This window comes from Schistocerca piceifrons, chromosome X (genome assembly GCF_021461385.2).
Source record: "Schistocerca piceifrons isolate TAMUIC-IGC-003096 chromosome X, iqSchPice1.1, whole genome shotgun sequence".
NCBI lineage: Eukaryota > Metazoa > Arthropoda > Insecta > Orthoptera > Acrididae > Schistocerca > Schistocerca piceifrons.
The window spans coordinates 421,487,948-421,496,511 of record NC_060149.1 but is presented as its reverse complement, the minus strand read 5'-3'; positions in this window follow the sequence as shown (position 1 = coordinate 421,496,511).

The window sequence follows — 8,564 nt, the reverse complement described above, 5'->3', positions numbered from 1 at the left end:
CGTGGTTCGTCCTGGTGATTGCACGGCCACTGCTTTTAGCATTGGTGGCGTTCTTCGTCCAAGTGTTTGTGAAATTGTATGTAGCCTGTGATGTTCACCGCTCAGTTATTTTAGTGCTGTCTACGTGCTGATGTGCTGCAGTTAGTCGGTTGGCGCAGTCGCGTTGTAGCACCAGTGAGGCATGCAGCGCCAGGGAGGCGCGGACAGCCATCACTCGCCGATGATGGCCGACACATATGATTTGAGTGGGGACGACTGTGGTTGGTCGTCGGTCGGCCGTTTGTCGGACGACGTATATTTGGCAGGTGATCGCTTACGGGTTGGCTGTGTATGCCGACTCGTGATTCGTCCTTGTTTTGCTCAGTCACTGCCGTTAGCATTGTCTGGTTCTTCGTGCAAGTGTTCGTGAAACTGTGTGTAGTTTATGTGGTTTGACTGACAAGTTATTTAAAGGTTGTCAGCGTACTGGCTCTGAATTGGTCGGTTGGCCTGGAGTAGCGAAGGACAGGATAGCCATCACTCGCCCGACGATTGCCGCCACACACGTTCGAGTGGCAACGACTTTGCTTGGCCGTTTGGTCGGTCGTCTGATTATACGACGTGTATTTAGGTCGTCCATCGCTTATGGGTTGTCTGTGATCCGTTCTGGTTGTTGTTCCGGTCTCCGCTGTTAGCATCGTTTGAGTTTTGGTGCAAGTGTGGAGCGGAACTGATCTTCATCATTGGTCTGTTGACTGTCTGTCGGTTGGGTTCCCAGCGGATTGAAAATAGTTGGGCCGACTGCCTATCTCACCTGAGCGAGCGTTAGTGTTTTTATTCCAGGCTGACCCTCGAACATCTGAGCGCCCTTGGGTGTACTGCCCCATTTTTTAAAAATTTGTTCTTATTGTTTGTACTTGTATGGCTTCTAGCCGAGTTAGAGTTGTTTGCTCTTAAGGCCTTCAGCCTCAATTAAAGAACTGTTTCATGTAAGCCCTTTGGTGTTTAAAAAATTTTATGTTATGGAGTTTTAAGTGTTAGGCCTTCAGCCGATTTGAATTTAACTTGTTTACTTCAGCCTAACGAAAAAACTGCTTTAAGATAAGGCTTGCCTTTCAAATTTCTGATTATGCTTGCGTTTTAAGTTATTGGCCTTCAGCAGTTTTTAAATTAGAGTGGCTTTCAGCCAGTAATTAAGTCCCAAAGATTAAAGCTGTGTGTTTAAAAAAATTGTTTTGGGACTCTTGTAATGTTTGATCAACTAATAAAGTTGTATGCTCGAGTGTAATTGACAGCACCTTATTTTGGCCCCTTTCCACAATTCCAGATATATCGATGTTATGATCACAATTTCCCAATTAATCTTAGAAATTTTACGAATGTATCACAGCCACAAGAAACTTTCTGGTTTAACATCATGTGTTCTGAAGTGCAAGAAGTGATCAAAACGTCTTCACTTAGGATTAGACTAGTTAAAATACACAGCGAAGTCATTATATCTTGGAAATACTAACACTGATGGAATTACAGTAGCATTACAACTCATATAATTATTACTGCAAGCAGAGTATTTTAAAGTCGGATGTAAAAATGTATTAAGTCCATATAAATCGTAAGTTGTAGAAGTTATTGGTTGTTTAAAACATGATAGATCTCATCATATTCATCTTGTGGAATAAGTCCTTCAGATGAATGATCTTCATCTGAAGTGTTTAGAGTCTTAGGCATATGTGAGGTAGTCCACTGTCTAATTGCGACAGTTACTGCTGGTGCAGTTGCTCTTCCAAACAGCATCCCATACAAGCAAATAAGTTGCGTTTTTACTTGTGGTTACTTGTATTTTAGTTTCTTGGATTATACACTGCTCCAGTTGAGAAGAATAGCTCGATGTAGTCGAAGGGTCGAGTGGAGCATGTCTGCATTCATGCCTAACAGCTAAATGACCGGAAATAATAACCTGTAGCTGTGATCCGGCAGCTGAATAGACTGTGCATTAGGTAGAAGTGCGAGGAGTTAATAAAATACACAGAAAAACGAAATAAAAGTTAAACGAATAATGTAATAACAAGGGTTCTGTTCTGATATCTGTGATTGATGTGAATGACAGAGAATTATGTTGAATGATGTTTATTCATGAAAGTACATCTCAAACGGGAATTCGTCCTATGGCATTCGGTTAAAAAAACAGACAGAAAATACCCTTATTAAATGCAGTAAGGGTATGTAGAGAGCTTTCTGAGAATGGTAACAAAATCTCCGAACTAAATTGTAATGAAAGATACTCAAAAACTAAGTCAGTTTTATAATCACAATACACAAAATATTGACTAGCTCAAAACAGTTAGGAGTTCAACATAATGATTTTCAAATTATCATATGCAGTACAAAGAATAGTAACGCATACTCTTTTTATCCTCAGTTCTGTAATACAAGTGGAAAAAGTTAGAGCCCTACTTTGGAGGACATGCAGACCTCCAGAAATATAGTCCTTTCAGAAGTTAAAGTATGGTAGCAGCTGTTCCCTGCCCATAATTGGGCACCTCCACACTTCTATACCACTCATTACCACAGACAGGTCTGCCTCCTTCCAGAACTCGTGTAAAAGTGTCTGTAATTGCTCCCTTGAGCTCTTCCCTCGAAAAAGTCTCAGTCTCCACTTGATCCCCATAATGTTCCGCTACTGACTGCTTTTCCATTGGCTTAAGGCCATCCACACCAAAACTACACCTTTCTTATATTCTACAGACAGCACTTTGCTCAGCTTGACCACTTCCGAGACTAAACTAATATATTACAACAATATTTAAATAAATAAACATTATAAACATTTGATCACACCCAAACCAATCACAATAAATATAAATAAAGGTGTGTCCATAAGTAAATAAGCCAGGCTTCTTGCACAAGTGCTTTCATGGTAAACGACGACAGATTGTCGTTAAATATTGTTTAAACAATTATTCAGGCCTGTTTGGCAGAAGCATCTTTTTCACGCTTTTACAAGTGTGGTGTCAGCTAGCACATGTGACTGGTCACATTTTAAATTACCATGATTTTGTATTATCAATTGTAAATAATATTTAAATAAACTTACTGGGAAAATAATAAACTGTTTATTAAATAAATACACAAGTATGGGAAAAAGTAAGATATTATGCATAATGTATTCATTTGCTGTGTAACTCTGGAGGATATGATGTTCTGACAAATATTTGCATAATGAGAGATATGTAACAAATCAAGTAATAAAACATATGCCACCGAAGAAGCTGGCACAGTGGTTAGCACACTTGACTTGCATTTGGGAAGAGGACAGTTCATACCTGTATCCGACCATCCTGATTTAGGCTGAAATGATTTCCCTAAATCGTTTCAGGAAAATGTTGGGATGATTCCTCTGAAAGCACATGGCTCCTTTCCTTCCCCATCCTTTCCTCATCAAATGGGATCGATGACCTCACTGTTTGGTCCCCTCCTGCAAATCAACCGTCCATTTAACAAACAACTTACATGAGAGCACTTCTAATCATTGTTATGAGTGTAGACTTGTAAGATGTTGGTTCACCAACAACTGCAGTTGTATTTTTACCATTATTTCTATTTAAAACATTATTAGAAATAATGAACAAGTCTTAGATAAAATTCCAGACTCTGTGAAATTGTTAACACAATAATTCTTTAAAAATATATGTAGATGTTTCAATATTATAACCATAAGATTTAAAATGACAAGGGAAAGCTTTGTAATTTAAATTTTGAGCTTTCTTTAGGTAAGTGTAAATATCTTCAATTGTAAGTGGCGCTAAATGTGTTTCAACATACTCAAGAGCATTTTCAAAACATTGATCACTCATAGTAGAAAGATAGTCTTTTGATCTCCAATATTTGATATTTTTATGTAAAGGACAATTAATATTATTTTTAAATATGTTAATTAAATCTCATAAGAAGAGTCTCTTTTCTATTATTACTCCTGGAGTATTTTCTACTTTCTCCAAATATTATTGACTGCTCACAGTAAAACTGCATATAGGTTCAATTATAACCTACGAGTTGTCCAGATCCAGAAAAAGTTTGATTTCTCATTTCCTCAATATGTGCCATTGACTGTGAGCTAGATTGTTCAGTATCCTGGTTTCGCATTTTTGTAGAGTAATATAATAGGTCTTTGAAATCATACATAATAGGTATTTGAAATCATGATGGGGTATAATCATTCTGGTTTCTCAGTGAAATACTTTATACACATTTTGTTTTCCAGTACATTTTCCAGCACGGAAGACTTTGATGAACTTAGTCTAACCAATTCATTTATAGATGTAGTGGATGTATGTACATCTGTAGGATCCATGGCGTCTATCACAAGCATGGACGATGTGGATGTGCTAATTTTCTCTTGTGTCCTTGTAGACAAAGAGGAAACGAAATTCTCTCCATTTATTCCTTAGAGCAGTTCAAATGGTTCAAATGGCTCTGAGCACTATGGGACTTAACTTATAAGGTCATCAGTCCCCTAGAACTTAGAACTACTTAAACATAACTAACCGAAGGACATCACACACATCCATGCCCGAAGGCTAGATTCGATCCTGCGACCGTAGCGGTCGCGCGGTTACAGGCTGTAGCGCCTAGAACCGCTCGGCTCCCCCGGCCGGCTTACATCAGTTGCCCATTCAATGTTTTTTGAGAAGTTTTATATCGGTTTTTGATATACATGTCATATGTCCAATCTGTTGCACTTGTGATGGTGCAACATTATCATACAACCTTTTGTTATGTCTGTAGGTGTCGCCTTGTCCGTATTAATTTCAGGATTTTGAGATTTGTATACATCACATTTTTTTTGAGTTCGTTGCTAAGAAAAGCAGCACATTTGGGCATTCTTGATACTCTGTGTATAACCCAAACATTTTATATAAAAATTGTAGCAATGTCGTAATCATTACTTAAAAGACTGTTTCATCAGTGTTAAGTTTGTCTTCTTATTTTCTTCTGACATTTCTTCAGTACTCACTTTCCTTTAACTGCTTCAGGGTCTTGTACTTGTTCTCGTATTGGCTTTTGCTGCTCTTTCTGTTGGTCATCTGAATTTGAACAATTCGAAAATCATTTACTTTACATATAAATACTTAACCTAATAATTCTCCTTTGATGCTAGTTCATACAGAAATTATAAAAGGTTTTGTCAATTATAATTGTAGTTGGTACTCATTTTGAAACATATAACAACAAAATTCAAGCATTATGTCATGGAGATGAATTATGGTATGATCAAAATCTTAGAGATTTTGGTGGTTAATTTTATCAAGTTGGTGTTTCTCATTATTCGAATGTTATGCTTGGAACTGATGCTAATGCAAGTAAAAAAGTAATGCAAATGTTATTAGGTGAACTCAAGTATACTGTTATACCAAGAAAACATGTAAGGGAAAACTTCAGATCTACAAGTGACTCTCTAACTTGTATTCTTGATAATCATGTTGAGGTGTTAGATGAATGAATAATTAAAATGTACACAAGTATTTTATTTAAATAAATTATATTCTTCAAATAAATGATACAAAGTGTTTGGACTTATTTGTTTTACAATTTTACAATCCTATTTCCTCCATGTATATCTAACCATTCTTCCATCCCATTCATCTCCTTTAAACATTTTTAAGTTTGAAGAAACAAGTACAAAAGTCTTATTTAAAGGACAATTACCTTCAAATTTTAATTGAATATTTGTTGGAACACTACTAAAATGGTTTTTAAAGTTTCAAATGACTCAGGATAAAAAATTTGGATCATCTGCTACAATCAATCATTTATTTGCACATTTCACTAAATCAAAATTAAAAGGCCTGTTATTTTTATTACACTAACCATTATTAGTAAGAGCACTTTCAATTATTCTTGTGAATGTTTGTTTATAAGATGCCTGTTAATCAAAAATTTCAGCTGCACTTTTTACCACTATTTCTATTTAAAACGTTATACAAAATAATAATAAATTCTTGGATAGCATCCCAATTACCATGAAATTCCGATTGTTCAAATTTAGGTAACTAACAGCAAGAGGAACAAGAATCAGTACAAGAACAAGTACATGAATCTAAACCAGTTAAAAGGATAGTGAGTACTGAAGAAGTATCAGAAAAAAATAAGAAGAAGAAACTTCACACTGATGAAACAGATGAAGTCATGCAAGGTAATGCTTATGACATTGTTTTGATTGTATGTAAAATATTTGTATTCTACAAAGATCATCAAGAATGCACAAATACATTGTTTGGCTAAGCAACAAACTTAAAAAGAAGTGTCAAGTATATAATCCTCAAAATCCTCAATTTAATATCGGATAAAGTGATCCCTTCTGACATAGCAAAGAATTGACGATTACTAGTAAAATACTCTTTTCTGGACCCCAGGTATGTTGATGGAATATGCTCCATTTTCAATTATCTGTCAAGCCCATCAATTCTGAGTTGATTACACGTAACGAATTTTATGGGTGGTTTTCTCAAAAACAGGGATCTGTTGAGACGAAATATCTTTGTCTTTAGTTTTAGATTTTAAACAAACGTCCTGCCAATTTGACTGAATCTGTTGGCCACGTCTAAGGCCTCCCTCCCCCCCCCCCCCCCCCTCCCAATCGTTTTTAGTGTAATGGCGGTCTCACACATAGTGGCAGTAACAATCTTAGAGAAAATCAGTTCGCCATATTTTGAACAGAGGTTTCACCAAAGTACTGAAAGGTGATTTCTGTTGTAACGTCTCTTGCACAGAAATGGACAAAGTATGTAATCATAAGAATATTTCACCACATTTCTTATAGACTAAAGGTGGTAGTAGGAGTACCTTGCTACATGGCAATACATAGCGTGGCGGCAGCTGCAAGTAATATTGTTTAAGCTACGCACAGCAGTGAATGGCGAGCTCGATCCAGCATGGAGTATATGGATACCAGCGTGTGCGCTGATCAAGTGTATCACTGATGTTTATAAGGAAATAACAGACGCCACTTCATTAATTGTTAGTTCATATGATAGAACACGGACAACTTTTGTTTGTTTTAAATGCTTCTGGTGGTTTGGTGCTATGTAAAGAATAAATAGAAAACTTTGTTTACCAATATCCTAATCGAGATGAGTGATAAATATACCTAGCTGTACTATTTTACAGTGTCTGTGTTTTATGATGTATTATGCAATGTACAGTGTTGGAAGATACACTGTTGTGTAGATTAGAAGAAATGTGTTCATAACTGTGAATACGGTTAGACTACAGCTGTACAGTTTGTTAGTGACATATGAAAAGCTGTGCCGGACAGGAACCCGAACGCAGATTTCTTGCTTTACACGAGCAGTTGCCTTAACAACTTCGGCTATCCGTGCATGGCCCCTCGAAACGACCCCAAACCCCCATACGTCCCTGTGTGTCCACGTTCTGCACTCGCACAGTTGCTGTGATTCCGTTTCAGGGAGAGACATTATTACGGTCGTGGCCTGTATAGGCATGTAATACTGAATGAGATTTTCACTCTGCAGCGGAGTGTGCGCTGATATGAAACTTCCTGGCAGATTAAAACTCTGTGCCGGACCGAGACTCGAACTCGGGACCTTTGCCTTTCGCGGGCAAGTGCTCTACCATCTGAGCTACCCAAGCACGACTCACGCCCCATCCTCACAGCTTTACTTCTGCTAGTACCTCGTCTCCTACCTTCCAAGGTTCGCAGGAGAGCTTCTGTAAAGTTTGGAAGGTAGGAGACGAGGTACTGGGAGAAGTAAAGCTGTGAGGACGGGGAGTGAGTCGTGCTTGGGTAGCTCAGTTCGTAGAGCACTTGCCCGCGAAAGGCAAAGGTCTCGAGTTTGAGTCTCAGTCCGGCACACAGTTTTAATCTGCCAGGAAGTTTCATGTAATACTGTTTTGCAGTGTCTTTGTTTTACGCTGTACTACGTAATGTTCTTCAGACTTGCATTCATGTGGGTGCTCGGATAGCCGAAGTGGTTAAGACGACAGCTCACGTAAAGTGGGAAACCCTGGTTCGGGTCTATCTCCGGCACAAATTTTCATATCTCACTAATAAATTGTGCACTTGAAGTCTAACTGCGAATACATTTCTTCTATACCCGTCTGTAACTGAGTTCCATCGTCAAACCTGATGACAGGGACCCTTTCAGACTAATGTCACATTAATCGTTAAATGTGCTACAGTGAAGATAGACTGATGACACAGTAGTTTGGGACATTACACAGGTAATGCAAATTTTAAAAACATATTGCAGTAATTTCTGCTTGACAACTATTTCTAGTCCGTAGATTAATTTCTAAATACTCATATGGATATGGTGTCTGTTCTTTCGGATATGTCCGAAAGAACAGACACCATTGATGACCTGCAGCCGTCTAGAACGAATTTTAGAGTTATATTAATACCTTCAGCTGCTAACGGGAGTTGATATATATCAACTGGGACGGGTGGAAATGTGTGCCCCGACCGTGACTCGAACTCAGGATCTCCTGCTTACACGGCAGACGCTGTATCCAGCTGAGCCACCGAGGGCACAGAGGATAGCGCGACTGCAGGGACTACCTCACGT